We start from the raw sequence: 23,525 nt of genomic DNA, 5'->3' as shown, positions 1-23,525 counted from the left end.
TGTTATGTAGAAAAATGAACAGGGCACCGAGTGATTTGACATCTCCCACAACATACACGTTTCTTCAGCGAGGTTTTTTACAAAGGCTTCGAACCTGTGTTTGACGCACATCATGTTTTTACTTCCACCGATTGTGCACAGTTCGACCAACTTTTTTTATATTATTCCGTCGACTTTGACGCTGATGTGACAATGTACGGCCAGTGCGCTACCAACAGGTTAGCGTCATTACCCGCCTGATTCATGCGCTCCAGAGAAAACCATCAACAGTACTCACGTGCGCTGTAAACACCGACCATCACGACTGCGTAGCAGTATTGTATAAGTGTTAGGTTGCAGGTGCCTTACACTCGAAGCCTATTCAAATTCCACCATGACTTCCAAATGGTACGGATTGCCGAAGCAACACAATTTCGCAGCAAACAAAACTAGGAACTTTTGCTGTCGCATTGAAAGGGCAGCTCGACGTGGGCTCTTTCGTCATTTAAACATTTAAACGAAGAGCACAATATCGCAAGGGGGGGGGAGGGGAGAGAGAGAATTGATAAAAGTAGTAGACGAATGCGTGCCGCGCATCACCCGAACACAATGATTCGTGGGTATAAAAGGAGCACACCATCCCCGCAGAACCCCAGTTCTAGGGAAGCTATGACGTGTGCCGTTCTGCTTGCTGAAGTATTTCGAGTCTATAGGCAGAGAGAGAGAAAGTGTTTATTAAAATGAAAATATTTACAAGGCGAAGTTTTGTCTCTCGACTAGGGGCACAGGTCTTCGCCGGGAGAAAAGGTGGTCTGAAAAAAAAAACAGTGAAAGGGAAATGAAAAATTAAGTATGATACCAGACTATAAAAGGCTATGCGCAGATTATATATATACACACTCAGGTTACATACACACGCACTCACATATACGCACCCACGCACACAATAGGGTTAACAAGGGTTGAATAGCCGGTGCGCTCTGGCTTCTACAGTTCATGGGCGAGTGTTGAGGCCTGACTCGTCGAGGTACAGAAACAAAAGCCAAGAAAGAGCTGCAAACACGGTGTTGCAGAAAAAAGGCCGGTTGAAGTATTTCGCTCGCAACGGCGAAGATGCACCAGCACAAGATAGCAGTAAAGCAGTTCTGAAGAAGTACTATGACGATATATCCAGAAAAGCTTCAAAGCAGACCTAAATTCTCCAAAGAATGTGCTTGGCACTTGTGTTGGCTGCATGACTATACCTGCAGCGCGCGGAACATTTAAACCATGTTGGGTCAAAGAGGGGCCTTGTGTGTCCGTCAAAGTCAATATTTTGAAACAGCCAACCACATCGCAGTCGAAGGGCTGCGCGGCGTCAAGAGAAATTGCAGGAAAAAATATGGAGTTTTAGAATAGGAGGCCCCAACGCCCTCGGGCCCCCAAGTGTCTTTGGGCGTCGTACTGCGCATGCGCAGAACCCAAGCCGTCTTTGGGGTTTTGGGTTTGCGTCTAGCGCGCACGCTATTTTGTCAAAATAGCGGGCGCCCCAAAGCTGGAGTTTGCGTTCTTTGCGTCGCTCTCGCAGCCAGCGAGACTGCGCGTGACCATGGCCGAAGCGAAACCTGCGGCTCGTTCCTCGACTCACCCGATCAACTACGACGATCGCTGAGCTGAATTTGTAGATTCCGTGCGTCGTTCGCAAGAAATGGATAAAGCAGGCAATCGTGAAGCGTTTTCTGCCTTCGGAAACAGTGGGCGCACACGCCGGCCACGCATGCCAGCTCGGCACACTCAGCGGCTCGAACCGGCGCAGACCACGGTAGCAAACGCTTGCCGCTGCTCTTCCGAATCAATGTGATCGCTAAAAAGAAGATCCACATGCGAGAAGGTAGGTGTTCGTTTGATGAAAAACTGTCCTAGGGATTGTTGTCAGGGCTTATTTTAAAAGCCGCGATCAGATATCTGCCGCGATGCTAAGCCTACGCTGACCGGCCGCGGACGTTCGGTGATTCGACCGATCACCGCGGCGCGCGGTGCGGCCGAGAGATCGTGCTACCTGCGGGGAAGCATCGAAACACGCAATGCAGATGTCTTGGTCATCGATCACTCAAACGGCAGGTTTAGCTGAAATAAACTTCCACATGCGAGAAAGGGAATGAAAGTGTGGTAAAAGTTGTGTTACGGATTGTAATTCGCAGTTGCACAGATAGCGACGATCAATTATCCGCCACGACCTAAGCCTAAAGTTCCCATCATTCGAGCCGACCTGAGCAACGCAAGCCGGTTGCGGGCTGTCGGGGGCGCGCCTCTTCTAAAACTCGCCGCGCGCGAGCGCCTTGCGTTTGGGCTCCCCCAACTTCTTGGAGGCCCCGAACGCCGGCTTCCCCTATTCTAAAACTCCCTAATAATCTTGTAGAGGAAGCCTCTCGGCACCCCAGCGCAAGCGGCGCCCGCGAGACGGGCCTTTTCATTTCTCTCCGTCTTGGGGACGTCGCCGCCGGCTTAGTGCAGGGGTCAATCCCCTGCCCTCTTCAACGGTCGTCGGTGGGAAAGGGGGGGGGGGGGGGGCTTTCTCCTCTATCTTTTGAAGGACGCGGTGGTTCCCCTTCTTTCCCTTGTCGGGGGGCGCTCCCGGCGTTCGCATCTTTCAAAATAAAGTCTTTTCTTGAAAGGGATAGGTTGCGTCGCTGCTCGCCCTGTTGTGGAACGCCAGACAGCAAAAGTTGCTGCATGGTCTCAGTAAGTTGTTGCACTCTCTGCTCAAGGCGCGACAGTCGATCTGGTTGTTAGTGTGTTCTTGCAGCAGCTATGGGCGCGAAGTTTGGAACAGAATATTCCGTGATGCGATCGTCAAGTTGCTCCAGTCGATCAAGGGACGCCTCATTTGAACCTGCGAGAACCACGCGCAACCACTAGGGCAGCCGTTGCAGAAAAAGTTCACGAAGAAGTGGGAACTGGCCGTCCTGACTCGCGTACACGCCGAGTAGTTGCCGCATCCGGTGCAGCAGTTAAGAAGGTCGTTGGTCGCCCAAGTCTTCCCGACATAAGAGCTGCTGAAGTCTGCTTTCTTCAGGCGCCTCGAGGCGGTCTAGCACCGTCTTCTTGAGGGTGTCGTATTCCCCTTTTTTTGGGGGGGGGGGGGTGAAATCAAAATTTCGTCGACAGCGTTGGCGATTTCTGGGGGCAGGGCTGCGACGACGTGGAGGTAATTCGTCGGCTGCTGAAGGTGGCGAGAAAGCAGACGTGGAGCTGGTTTGCAGTTGCAAGACAAGACTGTTTATTTTCAAAGATGCTACGCCGAGAGCGTCCCCCGACACGGGAACGAAGGGGAACCCCTGCGTCCTTCAAAAAAGAGAGGAGAAAGCCCCCCCCCCCCAGCGACGACCCTTGAAGAGGGCAGGGGAATGACCCCTGCACTAAATTAGCGGCGACGCCGCCGATCCGCGTCTTCCACAAAGTCGCACTGTCGCCAAGCTGGAGAGAAAGAAAAAGGCCCGACTCGCGGGCCCCGCTTGCGCTGGGGTGCCGAGAGTATTCCGCTACAAGCTCATAAAAAGTGGCAGGCTTTCCCCCCAGAACCTTCCAACAAAATTGCGATACCAAATTTTTTTCTTCGCATGGTATACTAGAACCACCATATTCAAATGAAAAAACGGGCAACAAATCAGAACAGGAAGGAATTCTCGGTAGAGGAGCGGCCAACACTGTGCAGATATTCAGTGCCCACACTCTGCATAACCGGCGACGCTTCTCTGATAGGCGTGTACGAGTGGCTTAATGGGGGGCCATACTTTATACCGAGCACGTTGAGTGCCCGTTGTCATGATGTCCAGGGCACTTGTAAAAGCTTAGAGAAAAGTGACAAGGGTGAGAGAAAAGGTAAGGCGCAAAAGAACTGGAACGAATAAAGCATGAACTTTATGCTGTGATTAAACAAGATCTAAGCCTGTGTGCGAAGTCTAAAAAAACATGCTTTCTCGTAGCGTGTTTTTCCCCAGTGCCTGCTTTGAGGCGGACATGACCAGAAGAACAAAGAAGTTGAGACGTAGCAAACCAAGTGAAAAGCTTAAAGGAGACCCCAACAAGGTAAGAAAAAAAGACAGCGTGAAAAGCTGCGAGTGCAAAAGCATAAAAACAGCATAGAAACGTAGGGCGGCGAATTACAAAATGAACGAGTGCGAGGATTGATAAGGCAGGTTTATTTGTGGGAACGTAGTCTGAAAGAAACAACGACAGATAAATGTTATCAAAAGAGCGACGATGAACAGAGACGCAAAATGAGGTAAAGCAGCTACAACGAGAGCAACAGAGTTTGCAAATCCTAAAATATCACACCGAGAAGGCACGAACAGAACCGCAAAATATGAAAGGTGACGAGGAATGTTCAGAACTAGCGGAAATGAGTTGTGACTCGAGAACACCGATCTTAATTTGCCTTCTGACGTCTTAGTGATAATGTGCAGTGTGGCGACTAGGCAATTTCCGTTGTCTGTTTTTAGACCTGCTTGCCTGAATTTGTTCTTCTCAAGAAAAAAAAGTGCACAGTGTGCCGCTTTTAGAAGAAATCTTTACAATAGGAGGAATTGTTTTTAAAAAAATGTCGCAAACAACGACGGAAATACGTTTTTTGTAGCGTACCGGGAAGCAGAGAAGCGTGAAGCCAGACACCGTGCAGCAGTTGGACGAACATGCTGTCAGTGCGTGCCCCAGTGTTGAATTTTGTCAACTGGACTTGCCTCTACGCCTTTGGTATTCTGATGGCAGATGCAGCGCATACTTCCAAATATTTATACAAGAGGAATGAATAAGATTGTATTGCACAATGCTAAAAGAAGACGATGAAGTCGGCAATAGGAATACCACTGTGCTTTCCCAACGAAGGCGACGGAGACGCAGTGCTTGACGCGCAGCCTTGCTCCAGCTGTCATTGCGCTCTTGCAAATACAACGCTTCACCCACATCTACCATGGTTCGCATCATTGCTTCTACCCCCTGGCAACAATATGAGTGCAGGACGGTCATGCCGTCCTGGCAACTGTATACTTTTCTAAACAATACAAATAAATGAAGAAGAAACAAAATTTTTGCCTCATTTTAGTAAATGTGAGGCATTTAGAAAACAGCACGAAAAAATTCAAGATTAACTTTGCTGCAACAGTCGTCATTACCATTAAACGCGGTGATGTCTCACGTATGACACAATTCACTGAAAATGCGAGTAAGAGTTTAGCGTCACAGCGCCCGTCACGGATCGCATCTTGATTAACGCAACCAAACACGTTATCAAGACCATATAAACATATAATACCTCTTTTACACGGGCGCTCGCAACGGCTGTTAACGCAAAACGGCCATTGAATGCCCCATAAAGCCGTGAGAACTGAAAGGTGCTAGCTGTCCTCACAGGGCACTTTCCAAGTTGAGTTCCGTTTGGATTATTTTTCACGTCACTCTTTAAATTTTACCTCGCGGACTCCAAAAAACTGTTTCTCTAATTAGGTGCGCAGTACCTTAGAACCGCACAACGTCCGTCCGAGTCCGTGCGCATAGCATTTAGAATTGCAAAAAATCACATAGGCACCGGCATGATTCGAGACTGTGTCTGGTAGACCAGACAGAGTTATTGTTAATCGTGTTACCCATTGGGCGGCGATCGTGAGTTAGTACCCGGAAGTCAAACGGCTTACTCCTCCGCCTGTAAGGGTACAGAGTACCTTATGACCTCCCAATGTCAGTCCACGTCCATCCGTGCGCACACCACCATCAAGCAAAAATCAAGCGAAATTCGATTTGAGCCGTGAGTTGCAGTTTAATTTAGGAAATAATCGAGGTGCAACTCACGGCTCAAATCGAATGAAGGTCGGGGCGCAAATCGGATGTCACTCGGGGGGCTACTTGGATGACAATTGGAGTCTCTTCTGCCTGCATAGGGTATTTCTTTTACTTTTTGCGGCAATTTTTTGCAGCAATACTGGAGAACCTAATTTATCCGAAACACTCCGATCCCTACGGCTGCAAAAAGCGTTTGTTGTAGTTTCGATGCTGTGAAGCGTCCCATTTCACGATTCACCGCTTGTACCAATTGCAGCACCACAGTCCTACCACAAGTTATTACCAACTGTATCAGCGACAATGTCCCCACGAAGCGCGCTGGCCTGTAGCGGGGACACGCTGTTGCTGCTCGGGGCTGCCATATTGCCGATCCGGCGACGGAACTGAATGAACCATCGACGGAACGCAGGCGGACGACCTCCGTTGGCCGCCTCACGGTGGTTAAGGCTACCGGCCGTTTCCGTTAAAGGCTGTGGATGTGCCCGTGCAATACCCGTGTTATGCGGTACTTCAAACCACCGTTCACGCAAAGGCCACTTGAATTACCTTACGGCCGTTTGAACAGGACGATGGTGGTTGACGGCACTTTCTATGTTCAGTTAAGTTTGGATAAATAACATGCGACTCTTAAATTTTACCTCGCGAACCAGGAAAAAATATATCTAATAGTATTCTGCGCTGCATGCTTCCCAGTGTATTTCTTTTACGTTTCGCAATGAAGTTTTGTAACCATACTGGAGGACCCAATTTAACTGATGCAATCCGATCGATGGCGTTGCAAATAGCTACATTCGTTGTGGATTAGACGTGGTGGAGCGTCCTATCTCACGACACATCACTTCTTCTAACACCAGTGCCACTGCCCTGCAACACGTTCATTACCAAAACGCCAGCGACGGTGTCCACACGAAGTGTTTTTGCGGCAGCACGCTCGCCTGAAACTGGGACACGTTGCTGCTACGGGGGGCTGCCATGTTGCCTACTTGACTAGGAACGAATAGAAACTGACGGAATGGAGACGGGCGTCCTCCGTTCGCGTCGATCATCGTTGGGATTCCAACGAAGCTCGCGCGGCCCTCTACCTCTGCCTACCGGAAGGTAAGGCCAACTCAAGTTTCGTTATTCGCCGTTGAAGTGCGCGTATCACGGGTATAAGAGTCTCGTTGCATTTCGATTTTGAGCAAACGAGAAATTACTGAAAAAACAAATCCAAGTAAATTAAACCCCGTCTTGTCCACTGTCAAATCTGCTGAACGGCGGAGTTCTGGTTATCTTGTGTTGGTGGGAACGTCAGCTGGAGCTCGCCCACGAACGGCAGCACCGTCCCTACGCAATTCTACGGTTCGCACAAAGAAATCTGCTGCTAAACGTCAGTGACGGTAAGCTCCATCCTCCGGCGGGAAGGAAAGGAACCTGCCCCTACTATACTCGGGTACAAGTTAGGAACAGCAATGGAAGTTGCCGCTGTGCCTCATCACGGCGGCCGGATGTTACTCCGCGCGGCGCAAGTAGTGTGTTAATGGGAATATTTTGAACATTGCACGAGCTGTTTCCCTTATTTTTAGGACTTATTACGCTTTTAAACTACTGCAGCGACGACAAACAACCTACGTGAGAAAAGGCACACGATATCACGGATTCATAGCAATCTCCTTTCAAAACACACGCGCCCGTTGACATCCGGGTCCGTCGCTTAGGTGGAGTGATACCGTACATGAGCTATTGCCGTTCTTAACTTGTTTTTGGGTATAAAGACACTAGAACTTGGAAAGCACCGCCACGTTTTTATCTTCGCCGTCGCAGGAATCTGTGCCGTTCATTGGCCCGTTCCGGTGAGGTGGTCGGTTTCGACAAATTATTAACAACGAAGTAGAGGTGTGCCGTTGCTCTAGCCTGCGATTTTTGAATCCCAAGAATATGTATTTTTATTTGTCATTTAACAATTATGAAGAACTCCTCCCATAAAAAACTATAATGTTGCACTCATATATTTTGTTCATAAGAAAAACACCAGAGTATTCACTAATGTACAGTTAACAAGAACATTTTAAAGAAAAAACTTTTAAGGAGCGAGGGCTTTTGCCGTATTTCAATCACTGGCAAAGAAAATAAAAATATAATAGAAGTACGTTACAATGCCATTCGAATGAAAAGCAGCTAACAAAGTGAGACTGATACAAGGAAAATGGGGGACCCCAAGGTTTAATTACGGCTAGATCTCTTTACCGCAATATCTGAGAATGTCCCCGCAGCGATTTTCTTGTACGGTTCTTTCACGCGAACTTGCTGCAACAAACGCGAAGAATGCAGGAGCACATCTTAGGCCCTCTCGACCAGACTCGTTAGAAGAACATCTCCTCAGGCATTCGTGAGATGAACGCAGAAGAGAAGAAGATCTGAGCAGAGGAAATACGCCCCTCTCGAAAGGGCATACTCAAGAGTCCATTCTCGGAGGAGCCCGTAAATTAAAAGGAGGGGCAAAGTGGATTCCACCCGAACGAAAGTTAGGAGACCGAAGGAAGTCGCCACAGCATGCGTGGAAGAGATCGGGGCCGTCGCTCGCGGACAATCGACGCTGCCCAACTCGGCAATGTAGAAGAGGCACGCGCTGGGAGCAGATCGCAAAAGGGGTTCGGAGCGCCTGTGCCTATTAGCGTGCCTGGAGAGCCTCGGGCCTCTGCTCGTTGCGCAGATGCCCTAACGAACGCATGCCTCCCACTTCTTTCTTTGTCTCTTTCCTTCTTTATTGACGCTTCTTCTTCTCTACAAATTTCGGATGGCGTTTACCGCTCAGGACAAAAGAGTGGCTTCCCTTAACAGATGCCCTCCTAGGGTTAACCTGGAAACTTGTCCTCAAAATTAGAGCACGGCCGACAGAGATTCAGGGTGCCTCTCAGAAGGAAAAGAGAACTGCTGCTGATTAAAAAAAAGCGAGGCCCTTCTCCGGTCTAGCGACAAGAATTGTTTAGCAGGGACTAATACGCTGATGGCCCCATTTCACGCGAGGCATGTTCCTTACCCTGGTGTTTGCAAGAGAGTGGCGACGCTTCCCAATTTAGAGATCCGCCCATGAATCTTCAATTAATGCATTTCTCGTTTTGCGTCTGCACAATTAGACATAACTATAGGAACAAGCCTGCCTTGCTTAAGTTTTTGTTGCGCGCAGCAATTCCTTGCTAGCGTCGACACCTCGTTTAAAACACCACGCAGGGAGCACAGGACAGCATTTTTGTTATTAAAATGTTATAAATAACTTTGAAAATAAAGAAATGCAACCTTAGTTCAAGCTTGATTAATTTCACAGCCGTCATTTTCGATGCTTCGAAAGGGGCGGCTTACTTCCTATCGCAGACTCACTCGAGAACATCACAATGGCTGCCATACGTAACCAGCGCTACACAAGCGCAAGCGTACACCCACGCAGGTAATTAGCGTTTCTTGAAACTACCGGCAATTACTTGAATTTGCAGTGTAGTTCAAGTCATTCTCTCACTTATTTATCTCTTTCCTTTCCCTTCAGGCCAAGAGTCGTCCCAATCTCAAGACATTTCTCCCTGCCTTCCTAACTAATTATACTTAAAAAAGAGCAATACTTCAGACTTTTATTAAATAGATTTCAGCGATTCTTCTTATTATTTTTTTGCAGAGCGCGAACAAATTTTGGGAAAAAGTATATTTTAGTGCAAGACATGGGAGCCATTTTTTAGGCCGTGGAGCTTGATTGTTGCACTCCTATGGAGGGAAACGCTTTCGCCGCAATTTATTTATGCCTATTGTTTCTTATTGTGAAACGACCTAAAATACACACCCATTTTTCCTCAGAATGATCACGTAACCTACCTCCTTGCAGCCAGTGCTAGTATTTCGGAACTGGAACCCTTGGTTTTGGTCGTAGTCCATCCCATGTTCATTGGGGTGAACGAGATTGAACACCAATAGAAAGGGCAAATGAAAAGAACTTTCCGCTAATCACATACCTGTTAAATCAAACTAGCCTTCCGTTTTTCGGCCAAACGCTTTCGTGGAGCAATCAAAATACTTCAAAAGATTATATTAACAGAACACAAGGCACAACTTAAAGCGCTTATTTCAAATCTCTACTGTTTAGGGAAGTTGGATTTTCAGCGACCATTAGCGCTTGATGTCCAGTTGTTGCCAAACTTATTAGGCAGTCGGCTATTGTTTAAACTGAAACAGTCGAGACACTATTAAAAATTATGTGCCAAAATTCAGGAAATTGTCGACTCATGCCGAGCCTCTTTACACCGGTTGCCTTCATTGTGAGCTTTCTAAGCCAGTTTGGCTATGAGTAGCCACGTACGTTGAGCTATTATATTTCTTTATTGGATTTCTTTGTTGTTTTCGCCAATGCTAGGACTACTAGAGGCATGTAGTAGCTCAACTGTGTCAATTGTTGCGTTTTCGATAAAATGGGTTATTTTCTCAGTAGAATTGTGAGTTCAGCGTCGTTCTGTTTATTCTCTTGTTTATTAGGCTACTGCGCTGCCCGTTAATATGTTAACTCCTCCCGTTTGCTCCTTCCTTAGTAAGTCGTCAGTTACAGAGCTCTTTTATTTTAAAACGCTGCGCGTAAGGGTAACCATGCGGTGTTTTAAAATGATGCAAATGAGTTTGCATGGCTCTAAAATTACGCTCCCAGTGCCGCGTAAAACTACAGTAGTCGGATTCCGGAATTCATAAGATGATGACGTACATGACGACGCAGGGGCTCGGGCACCGACGAGAGATATTAAAACACAAAAAACTCATCAAACTCGACCCACGTACGGAGGAGTTCGTTTTGCCTGAATAGGAGTTCCTTTCGCATGATCTGTGAAATTTGAGAGCGGTCTGGATGGGTTGCATACCGCTAATAAGACGATTATCAGGCATTACCTTTCACTAGAGACATCACAACCCAAGCGGCAAATCGATTTATTTAAAAAAAACATTCAAAGCACGAACCCCCTCTCATAACCACTCACCTACAAATCTAAGCATTGTACCCGAATTGCGCCAGTCATATGATCAATGGTGGTGTGTAGGGCTCCGTTTGGCGCGGGTGACTTCGTGCGGTATGGCGTAGACTGACCCTAAAGCTCAACAGAGCTGCTTACTGCAACAGGTTTGGTTGAAAATCTTAAGTTTCATCAATACGGCATATTCGTTTTTATGAAGGAACTACACAGTATCCTCTGGATCGCATGGACATTGAAAACAGGGCGTATTAGGTTCTATGAAGAACCTACACAAAATTGTCCCTTGGATCACATGTAAATTCAAAAAGAATGTGGAAATAAGGCTCAAAACTGAATCACGTTTCCACTAATATACCACCTAATCCGCCAAATATATAGGAAGTGTGATTATAGGAGGCGTCTAGACGAGCACCACTTCAGTTAACTCGTTACAGTTAGTTCTTTACAGTTACCTGTTTACAGTACTTTTGATGAGAATCACCAGCAGCCTACACAGCCAACACACGCTTCGCTTGGGCTCGCTGAAACGTATATTTGGTGTGGACCACGTCCTCTCTGGCTGAAGAAATCACCACCAACGCCTTCGTAACGTCACGCCCTTCATGTCAAGCCCACCCACTACGTCAGTGGGACGGCGGTACATAGATTACAGCCACGTAAAGCCCGCCACGCCGGAACCCACGCAAATGCTACCGTTGCTAGTTCTAGCCAAACCAACACAGTCAGGGCTTCGGCCCGGCTTCAACTCCATCACCATGGCATCGCCGCCAGACCCCAACGCTACCATGGACTTCGATCCCAACAGGGGCAGAGCCATCCCATCTCCCGGACCATGGCACCAAATACTACGAGGCCGCTACAGCCACACGTCGGACACCCCCGCGTAGCGTCCCACGACCATAGCTCCCGCACTTCGACTGCAAGATAATCTACAGACCGCAAGCCGGGTTTCGCGTAGCATCGTGGAGCGATCGCCAAGTTTCCCAGAGCATCCAGCAGGCAAGCAACATACCCAAAGCTGCATTCTACGCTCGTGTCACTATCCAAACCCAAGCTGCCCAAAACCTAATCATTCCGAGCACCCCCGCCGAAGCCTCCACCCTTGCACTGAACGAGATTACCTCTATACAACTTGGGACAACAACACAAGAAGTACTTCCCTATCTGAAACCACTACCCCGCACGTCTCGAGGGGTAATAGCGGGGCTCGATCCCAACACCACCAACGGGCAGCTCCCCTACATCCTATCAGCAAATGGCCCACGTACACTGCACGCCCGAATGCTCGGAACATCCTCATCAGCTCTAATCACATTTGAGGGCGTTCACGTTCCCATTCAACATCAAGGCGTATGGCCTATTAACCCGTTGTCGCCCTTACCGCAAGACCATACGGGGCTGTACACTCTGCGGAGAACTTGGACACCGACGAGATGTCTGCCCCAATCCCGGCGTTGCCATCTGCCAGTGATGCCACGCGCCTGACCCCCAACCAGACCATGACTGCAAACCCATGTGTCAGCTCTACGGACTAGATCACTTCACGGCCAGCAGAGAGTGCGAAAAGGAACTACGACTGCCGCCACCCACCACTCAACTACGACCCAAATTCCTCAACGAGAACAGCCATCGACCTGCACCAAATTACGGTGCCAGCCAGCAGCAAAGGCAGACTGCGAAACAAACGAACACCACTCCCTAAGTAGGCTGGTCAGCTATTGTTGCACCACCACTCACTTCTCGTACATCTTTCCCCCTCACCCTTCCACACACCCACTGCTCCTGCCGCACCCGCTATCAAACCACCCCCCGACACGACTTATCAAGACGCTTCAAGCAGAAAATACACTGCGGAAACAACAGCTCGAACAGACAGCACAACGCTCCGCAACCCTTGAAAATCGCATCTGGCAACTCATCGCACAAATGGAACAAATAACTCGGCACCAATCACTAAGCACCCCAATTCCCCCAGCCGGCAGAAACCCAAAAACAGGATCGTTGACCTCAGGCGCCTCAGTCGCCAGCAGAAGCTCAGAGCCCTTGTCCACCATCTTACACGCTGCTGCGTCCGCATCAGTCGATCTCAGCCACTTAGAGAGTCTCATACGCGGCATTGGCGAACGCCTCGACGAACGCCTTAATAACCTGGATCACAGGCTACACTTGCTGGAGGAAACTAAAAAGGCCAAAAAAGCACGCAAGAAGCCCATGACGCGGCATTTACCCCCCGAACTGGGCGACACATCATCGACCCTCGAATCCGACCATGACATGTAACAGAAAAGGCAACCCCCCATCCACGCTCACCCTGTGGCAATGGAACTGTCGGTCCTAGCGCAACAAGCAATCTGCACTTACCCACCTTACGCAACAGCACAAACCCGATGTCAGCGCATTGCAAGAAACAGATTCTGACACTGTTAGTCTGCGCGGCTACAACACACATGTCACCGGCCTTGGCTCCCGCACCGCTATCTTGGTACAGTCAACCCAAACAGCCCAATCCCACACCTTGCCAACTGAGATCGACTATGAATTTGCAGAAATTATTCCACGCAAGAAAAGTCAAGCCAGTCTATTCGTACTTAACATATACAGCTCCCCTTACCGGCATCAACAAACTCCTTGAAACCGTCCGGCAGCGCACGGGCGGACAAAAATTAATCGTCCTTGGCGACTTCAATGCCCAAAATACGGCGTGGGGATACCTAAAATATACCAAGAAAGGCAAAACACTATATGATGCAATACTTCAGAACTTTCTGCATTTGCGCAGCATTCCAGATCTCCCGGGAAGAATTGGCAACAGCATCTCCCGAGACACCACCCCTGACATAACCTTCACATATAATATCAAGAGCGCCACGTGGACGCGACTTGACAAAACACTCGGCAGCAATCACTATATTATAAAACTGGAAATTGCGCACGCAAGACACGCTAATCAACGCATAGGCACCGCAGACTCAGTAATTGGAAAGACACCCCTGCGGACTCCATCACTAATCTAGATGACTGAGTCCAAAGTTTACTTGACACGGCCAAGAAGCACACAAAAGAAATTGCCCTAACCCAAAAAACCGCAGCCACTGACACACGCCTGCTCCATCTTTGGGATGGCCGACAAGGCCTGCTTCGAAGGTGGAAAAGAAGCAGAAGAAATAAGAAACTTCGCATCCTCATCGCTTAAATCACAGCAGAGGCAGACTCGTAGGCTAAACAACTTTGCTAACAAAACTGGGCTGAGTTCTGCAACCAGCTTCAAGGCACGCTCAGCACCCGCCGCACCTGGAACTTACTACTATCTTTATTAGGCAGCAAGGAATCCGAATCCACTACCCAACACCATCTGAAGCGCCTGATGCATAATTACCAGGGTACAGAATCATATTTATTGCGAGAGCTTCAGCAACCGCTTCAAGCACCCATTTCTGCTGCTACTCTGACATTTCCGTCATACACGAGAAAACCCAATCCATACATGCAAGCACCTTTTACTATGGCGGAAATCGAAGCAGCCGTTCACCATCTAACCCGCAACACAGTCCTAGGAAAAGACCGGATACCTAACAAGCTCCTCCGCAACCTTGAATACGTTGCCCTTGAAATGCTTTTGAAATTTTTCAACTCCCACTGGCAGGCTGGAACCCTCTCCGCCCCAGTGGAAGCACGCCGAAATCACCCTCATACCCAAGCCCAACAAACCGCTCATTACAAGAAACCTCCGCCCCATCGCTCTCACTTCGTGTGTCGGCAAACTTTTTGAGCACATGGGGCACAACAGACTATCACTCCACATCAAAGAGAACGGGTGCTTCCCACACACAATGCACGGCATTTGCCCCCACATATCGGCCCAGGGCATCCTACCTAAAATTAAAAACAACGTTCTGGACAACCTGAACAATCAGACCAAAAAATCAATCCTAGCCCTAGACATCAAAGGGGCATTCGGTAACGTAACACATCATGCTATCTTGCAAGGTCTTGCCTCTACCAACTTAGGCGAACGTACATTTTCCTACATCGCTTGCTTTCTGACCAACCGCACGGCAACGATAGGCATTGGGCATCTGCGTTCCGAACCATTCGCAATGTCACCCAAGGGAACCCCACAAGGATCCGTCATTACACCAATGCTATTCAACTTAGCTATCAAAGATCTACCGCCGCTCCTCGAAGTAATCCACAATTTACGCACTTTACGCTGACGATCTCACCTTGTGGGTCTCCACCGGCTAGACCGGCGCCCAACAAGACGCACTTCAGGAAGCAATAGACGTCACTCAAACATACCTCCGAGCTCGTGGACTGGAATGCGCCCCAGAGAAGTCTGCCCTCCTCACGCTCTGTGCCCGCACTTACAAAAAACGAACAGACCCATTCCCCGATCCGGAATTAACGATCAACAACCTCGCAGTACCCACAGTCCCCCACCTCCGCATACTCGGTCTCAGCATACCCAAACATTCAAGCGGCTCTCAAACCTTATCTGCATTACATCGAACCGTCACACAACTGACGCACCTCGTGCGACCCATCGCCCACCGCCGCTACGGCCTTCAGGGGAAGGACACTCTGAGAATAACGCAAGCAATACTGATCAGTCGTCTGAATTACGGCGCAAAATACCTGGCTCTCAAATCTGTCGAAAAAGAAAAACTCAATACTTTTATCCGCCAAGCCTACAAACTCGCCCTTGGCCTACCCCCCTCAACATCCACGCGGAAGTTGCTCCAACTAGGGTACACAACACTTTGCAAGAATTGCACGAGGCTCATCGCTGTTCCCAATTCACCCATCTCAAGCTGACACCTACCGGACGAGACACCCTCACACGCCTCGGATACCCGGTACCGTCCAAAGAAGACCAGCCCCAACGTGTCCCTCCCACATCTGCCAACACATTCGTGTAGCTCCCGTGCCGCGGAATATGCACCCCTTTTACAACAAAGCACGCCGCAAACCACGGGTAGATGCAGTTACGAAGAAGCACGCAGGGCATCCTACGACACGCCACACAGGCGCCGCACACTACACCCTCAAACCCACCCACGCAGTCACGGTTATAGACCACCAGGAAGCCGAGGTCACAGCCGCCACGATATCCACCACATCTACAAACGCCGCTGAGGAAATCGCCATCGCCCTAGCAGCCACAACAAATAGCGAATAAGTTACAGTGATTACGGACTCGCAAGTATAGCATGCCGCAACTACCAGCACGGTCGCATATCACACTTCGCCCTCAAGATCCTGAATGCCATCCCGCAGCTTCCCGACATTCATATCGTTTGGGCCCCTGGACACGAGTCTCACGACGGAAATGAGGCGGCACACGCCGCTGCCCGAGCACACACCCTCCGGGCCATTTCCGAAAAGAGCCAAGACACGGAGAAGGCCCCCCCCCCCTCCCCCCCACACTGAATGGCTACGCAGACATTCTCGCTCACTTCAGACACGAGCGTCAGCGGTTCCCTCCACCCAACTCCCACCTTTCCAGAGCCGAAGCGACCACACTCCGCCGGCTACAGACAACCTTCTACCCGCACTGTACCCTCCTCCACCATATCTACCCCACACAGTATTATAGTACCTCCCACTTTTGCCCCTAGCCAGGCACCCTGTACCATCTGGTCTGGGAGTGCCTACAATCCCCATCCCTCACACCCAATCCCCGTCCTACGTACGAGCAGTGGGCGGACCGGCTGTCCAGCTCGTACCTCTCGACCCAGCGCATGCTGATAGAGAGGGCACGAGCAGCCAGCAAGGACCAGGGCATCCCGGACTAGCGTACGCCCCCCACCGGTGGTGCTCTCATCATCCTGCACCATTAGGCTCCAAATTAAAGATGTTTATTCTTTCTCTCTTACAGTACTTTACTGAAATTATAACCTCGGGAAACGCCAAAAATGTCCCAGAATACAAGCATTGCAGCCAAGACATCAAACCTTGCAGCTCTGGAAGTTTTAAAACAGTAGCCCCTAAACAAAAGCGCTCCGTTTAGCCGTATTACCTGACTATAGCCCGAGTGCCGCGCTCAAATATTTTTCAAGCCAACGGTAAAAAACGCGATATGTCTGACGCTCGAGAGAGGTCTGGATGCAAATGTAAACACCCACAGGGACTTAGCACGCCCACAAGCACTAAATAAAGATGCACTGAACATCGACCAAGTTCGCGAAACTTCTATGAGGGGGCACTAATATGGCAGCTTTATTTGGTTTTGCGTAGCGTGGAATGTAATTAAAACCGCAGTACCAAATCAACAGATCAGAAATACAAACTTCCTGAAGTTCCTTCGAGAAACTTGCAATCAGAACATAGAGCATCCAAGCCCATCAACGCAATGCAGCACCTGTGGCGCAGTTCGGAAGAAGGAAGTGCTTCTCAGTTCTCTCATGAGGCAGGGACACTGGAGAAAGCCAATTTATGATTGGTACATAACTATTGAGGCCTTTTTTCCGCTATTTAGAAAATATTTATTATTTCTTTTGGGAATCGACCTCACGCATTTTTCATGTATTTCTGTTGATGCACGCATCGACTGGATTCATATCTCCGGGGTACCCGGTGCATTTTTAGTAGGATCACGGAACGACTCAGCGTGCGAAAAAATTAGCAGTGGCTTAGCTCGGCTATGCCAGCATATACGTAGCGTGAGCTAAAGTTCAGCTGGTTATTCTTAGCTTTTCTCGTTGTCTAGGAGTAGCCTGATTATCATGCTTACTGCTGCTCAAACGATGTCCAGTCCTGTCCAGAGCAGTCCAGTCCAGTCCGATCAGTTCACTCCAGTCACTGCTCCTCGCGCATGCGGAGCACGGCTCTCCAGGAGCCACGCGAAACGCCTACCACGCGGCTCCGGCGCAGCGTCAGACTTGGCTACTGCGCAACAGAGGCGCAAAGCTGAGCACGCACCCGCGCCGGTGCGTGTGCCGCGGCTATGACGTCACTCCACCGGAATGCGCAGACCGGCGAATACGATGACCCAATTCGCTTGACATCTGTACTCCAATTAAATTGAATTTGCAATCAAATCAAATCCAATCCAATTTAATTTATTTCAATCAAATTCAATCCAATCCAATCGAAATCCAAGCCAATGCTCCTCGCGCTTGCGCAGCAAGTCCCTTCAAGGTACACGCGAAACTGCTCAACCTCGGCCAGTATAGCTTACGCTACAAAATCTGTTCATGCTGTATTGAAGACGCAACCATGCGACAGTCAGCAGGGCTACCTTGACCAGGTTGCGTGTGAGCCATGCACATGAGTTCGTCTGCTTGCACTGATTTGTTTAATGAACATATTCTTTGATTGATTCAATGGGACAATGGATTGGATAACTATCAAACCCATTAAATACGTTCTAGAAATAATCACCCCATTTCTAACCCATATATTTAACTTATGCCTATCAGAGGGAGTGTTTCCGAAACGAATGCAAATTGCTAAAGTAGCAGTCGTACATAAAAAAGGAAGTAAAAATGATATGGGAAATTACAGACTAGTATCAATATTACCCATCTTTTCAAAAGGACTTGAGAGAGTAATTCTTTCTAGAAAGGAAAATTTTTGCGATAAATATAGCATACTTAGCTCCGCACAGTTTGGCTTTCGGAAAAACTGTTCTAGAACACAAGGAATTCATTCTAAAATTATTTGAAGACAAACAGGTGTCTCTAGTAATATATATAGATTACACAAAGGCATTTGACTACTTAAATCACGCGCTACTATTGAAGAAATTAGAATTGTACGGTTTCCGCGGTATTGGTTTAACGTTACTAAAATCTTACCTTGAAAGCCGACGTCAATAGCCTTAATGGCTATTCATCAGAAGTTAAACCTTTATCATCTGGCGTCCCGCAAGGTAGTATTCTTGGACCATTACTCTTCAACTTATACATTAACGACATTGTTAGCATAGACAAAACCACAAAGTTTATTATATATGCCGACGACACCACATTACTGTTTTCTGATACATCACCTGTTAGTCTTGCTACAAGAGCAAACAACACCCTTGCTGAACTAAGCAAATGGACCGAGTACAATGCCCTTAAAGTAAACACAAATAAGACTAAACCTATTCTTTTTCTCCCAAAAAACAAAAATGTATCTACTTTCCATAGTATTAAGTACAACAATGCAGTCATAGAGTTAGTTACTGCTTATAAAACCCTCGGGGTTATCTTCACAGAAAAAATGACTTGGGACGAGCATATCAACCGTATAAAATCAAAATTATCGCGAATAGTCGGATTGACTTACATTTACAAGGCCATACGGCCAACTGAAGTTAAAAAAACTCTGTATAATTTGTTGTTTTACTCGCATATTAACTATTGCCATCTTGTGTGGCGCAATACTACAATCGCAAATCTACAAACAATTCATGTCTTGCAAAAAAAGATTTTGAGAAATATCTCTAATGTCTCTTTCGACCATCCCTTCGCCGAGCTCTTTCTTAAGCATAATATAAAGAAAATATATCACTTATATCCCTATCGCTTAGCCTTAATTTATAAAAAAGAACCTAAACAACAAAGAAGCTTTCTCACACAGTTGTCCTCTCTCACCGTAAAAATTAACCCATATCTCACTCGAACAAATGAAATCTGGAAAATTGATGTCTGCAGAACAAACTATGGAACCGAAATGTTGAAACACAAACTTCCGGAATTGCTAAATTTTTGCCATACGAACACCATTGTTATCGAAAGGGCAACGGTCAAGGAATTGCGTGCCTTCTTTAACCTACAAACGAAGTGATTGCTACCGATTTTATTTCATCTATTATCCTGTGCTTACCTATTGTAACAGTATATATTCTTCTTTCTGTACTCAACTGTTCTTTTATTTCGTGTTATGTAAAAAAACGCGTGCAACCGGGATTGTTGCGCGCGTTATGTTATTGCAAAGACTGGTGATTGTTCATTTCACCTTTTTTTTGTTTTCTCCTTTCTTTTTGTCGGTGTGTTTATTGTACGCTGTACACTGCTGAAAAATTGAACATGCTATACTGTATTTTATGTTGGGGGGGCGGGAGCAAGTCAAGCTGATTCATGGCCTGGCTGGAGCGGAGGCGTGCGCGCACGCGTTGGTATCAACACAGCGCGCGCCGCCGCTCTGGCCTGGCCGTGGATGATTGTACAGCTTTTTTTCCTTGCCTCCCCCATCTCCAAGGATGGAAAATAAAGCAAATAATAATTAATATTAATGTGGGCTTTAACGCACCGACCTTAGACAGACGATGATGCGCGCCGCAGTGGAGGCCTCCGGATTAATTTTAGCCACTTGGGGATCTCTGACGTGCGCGGAAATCTCGAACACACGGGCGTTTCTGCTTTCGCCTCCATTAAAAAACGAACGAGTTCTAAATCACTGTCCGTGTAATGATTCTTTTGTCCTCATAAAATAGTGTTGCGGATTCTACTTTCAGATGGATTCCACTTTCGGTTACTTGGGGCACACGAGAAATGCAACGCAAAACAGACCCGCGCGCGAGTATCGAAACTTAGCGTTTTTTTAATGGATCACAAAAACGGCTGCCAAAGCCGCAGACGGAGCAATCGATGGAGTGCATCTAGGGCGACCCCACAAGGAAGCTGGACATGTTTGAATCTTTCTTACAGCGGGGCAGCTGGTGGGCAGGATTCAGGAGATTATCTCCAATGACGTACACCACCGTTTCACAGTTGCGGATATATATCTGTTTATGTACAAAGTGCCTCAGCGCACGCGCAAAAATGGATTGTCGATGGCCCATTGTTATACTCGCCGAAGCATACACCTCTTTCTCGAGTTGCGCAGTCTTTGTCGGTCGTTTTTCCGCAACACTCTTTACCGATTACCTGTTCGCCGCCTGCGCACTACATCTCTTTATTCGTCATTATAGCTAATACACATAATATGCGAACTGGCTATATAAAAAGCCCACCATAGCAAACCAACTAGATCAACAGCTTCGCTGGTTTTCCTCTTCACACAGAGGAGGGGCTCATAATTTTTTTCTTGGAGAAGTTGGGAGGAGGTTTCTATTGGCTTGGTAAAGATGAATCTCATAAAGCAGACTACGAAAAAGCAACACTTTCTTTCAAAGTTACCCTGGACGGCGAGCTGAATCGAGACAGCGAACAACCCTGTGTATGCAGTTTGTTCCCTTAACGGGAGTGGAAACGTTCCCTGCAGTGGGACAAACAATTGGATATTTCAGAAGAAACGGTGAGTTTTGATCAGAATAGGAATGATGAATAAGAAACAGCCATAACCAAGTGCACCTCTCAGCTTGCCTGGTCGTAAGAAACGCTTTTTGCCCGTAAACAATGAGGGAGGCGTGCCCTATGATATGTTCCTGGCACTTAGTCTGCATTTTATGTGGAAAACTCGCGTGGAGGTTCAAAATGCCCAAGAGGATACTCGCACAGTGCGAGAGTACTTTATTGAAGCGTTGCTTATATAGGAGAAGTTTATAGAGTCATGCCGGAAGAACCTGAGTGGTTACCCATTCTGGATGTTCTAGCGCAATTTAAGATGTTTTAAGCCACTCCCTTCGGCCAATTTGTGGCTGGAGCTACTAATTTGTGTACTGAGCAGTGTGGTTTGTGTTGTCGCCAAGCAGGCAATAAAAAAAATACTTGGGTCGAGCGAGCCAGCTAAGACGATAAGGCGAGTGCCTAAAGTGCTCTGCACTTAATAATCTGCTCCGGCGTTGGGGAGAAAGCGCAACGATTACCGCAGGGTTCTATTGAAAAAAAAAACAAAAGCGACAGCAGAAAATACAGTATACAAGAATGAGCAAAGACTGCATGGTGGCCGTAAAAACCTCAATAGAAGCCAGCCCGGCTCACCCACATAGTCACTCACCCACTCACTCCCGCTTTCTAGATTGACCCACTCGAAGCTCCCTCACTCCCTCACTTGCCACTCACTCACTCACTCTAAACTCACTCCCTCACTTTAAACTCACTCACTCACTCACTCACTCACTCACTCACTCACTCACTCACTCACTCACTCACTCACTCACTCACTCACTCACTCACTCACTTACTCACTCACTCACAAAAACTCTAGCCTCGCCCTAAAAAGTCCTAGGATCAAAATCTTTACCTCCTGCGCATGTTAACAACGCAGGAAATGCGTACCATTCGCGAAGGATCAAGAGACCAAAAGGGATTCAAAACCGGACAAGCTTTGTTAACGATTCTGCTTAGGCATTGTTCTAGCTCGTTATATTTACATTTTTTCTCGGCATATTGATGTCTGCGCCCGCATTCTGTATAGTTGCAGCCTGCCCGTTGTTCTCCAGGGTGTTACATGCGACATTGCAACGGCCGGCCACAACGGCGACTGGCAATCCAGCGGCCGCACAATGCTGAATTGCTACGGCGCTCTGAGGCCGCGTGCATCTAATGTAGTATTGCAGACCTAGAGGAGACTCTCCTGCAGTACCCTAAGGTATCAAGCATGACGTGCCGTGAGAGCTTCCCGTAACGGCCGCTTTCTGCGCGAGAGCGCACGGCCATTGCGTGTTGCCTGGTCATTTATCCGAAATCGCCATCTGGGCTCTCTCCCGCACACCGACGTTTCTTGCGCTCAGCTCTGAAAGACCAACGTTTTAAAGGTATGAGCACCTGCTTAAAAGGTTTGGGTGTTCGATGCCTTGGTAAATGTGGCACCATTCTAGTGGAGGAAAACAATAAAGCTTATCCTGCAAATACGGTGTTACTATAAATAAGCTAGCCACCCCTAAATTCCTGATATGTTCAGTCGGTATCCTTGCCGGCCTTTCAGGGTGCCTTTGGTTTCCACAACCTAATTCTCATGTGACCTTCTGTTTCAATTGATCTGTAAACGAAAGCCACTTGAACAAGCCTCACTTGTGGATGTTGACTTTTGGTGTTTATATAGCAATAAACACCAAATTATGTAACCCAACAACTCTTTGACTTTACTGATTTTATAAGCATATTTCTGTCATAGTACAATGAAGGTACGCATCCGGCTCACGCGACACTACCCAAGGGTAGTCCATATGACAGCTCGGTGGTGGTTACTACCAAGTACCACGGCTGGTCGCCTTTGAAAGACGGGAAAATGTTAAGGAGTAATCCTTCCTGTCGCCATCACAAACCCGTAAAAGGCAAACGGTGGGTAAACTGTTATTTCTTCGACGAGTGATGTGGCTCTTTTGGGCAATGCCTTGCGGGTGCTTCCTTAGAAGGCGCAAGTCGGCCTGCCGCGCGTAGTTTGAACATGAGTTGTGAACACATGGCGCCCAGCACGTGGCTAGGCGCTGCCTCGTGGGCGAAGGAAAAACTGGCCTAATTCGTGTAGCTTTCAGCAGTGGTATACAGATGCATCTTATGATAGGAGAGGCGCCAATGTTGGTGTTATGGGGTCCTCATCCTGGCCGTCACAGTGCTGCGGGCCTTACGGCTTGGCCTTGCCATTCTGCTACTCGGCCATATGGGCGTGATTCGGCTGCATCTGATGTGGACCAACCCGGCTACGCATCAAGGCCGCCTTGAAGCGTGTCTCCACTCTGGCCGTCATGGAAACCTACAATGATAGGTGCAGTAACCGTTTCACCGAGAACTCCGGAACTTTGTACACGAAGTTGATTTGTACGTGAACCTGTAAGTGCGTTGATTTATTGTGCCACGATCAAACTTTCTAATGGAAAAATACGAGCAAGAAAGGAGGTGGCACGTATAGGAGGGTTCGAAATAGCTTTGATTCCGTGTG

The sequence above is a fragment of the Haemaphysalis longicornis genome, unplaced genomic scaffold (genome assembly GCF_048455015.1).
Source record: "Haemaphysalis longicornis isolate Haplotype H1 unplaced genomic scaffold, Haemaphysalis longicornis Haplotype H1 scaffold_4, whole genome shotgun sequence".
Lineage (NCBI taxonomy): Eukaryota > Metazoa > Arthropoda > Arachnida > Ixodida > Ixodidae > Haemaphysalis > Haemaphysalis longicornis.
This window is presented reverse-complemented; position numbering follows the sequence as displayed.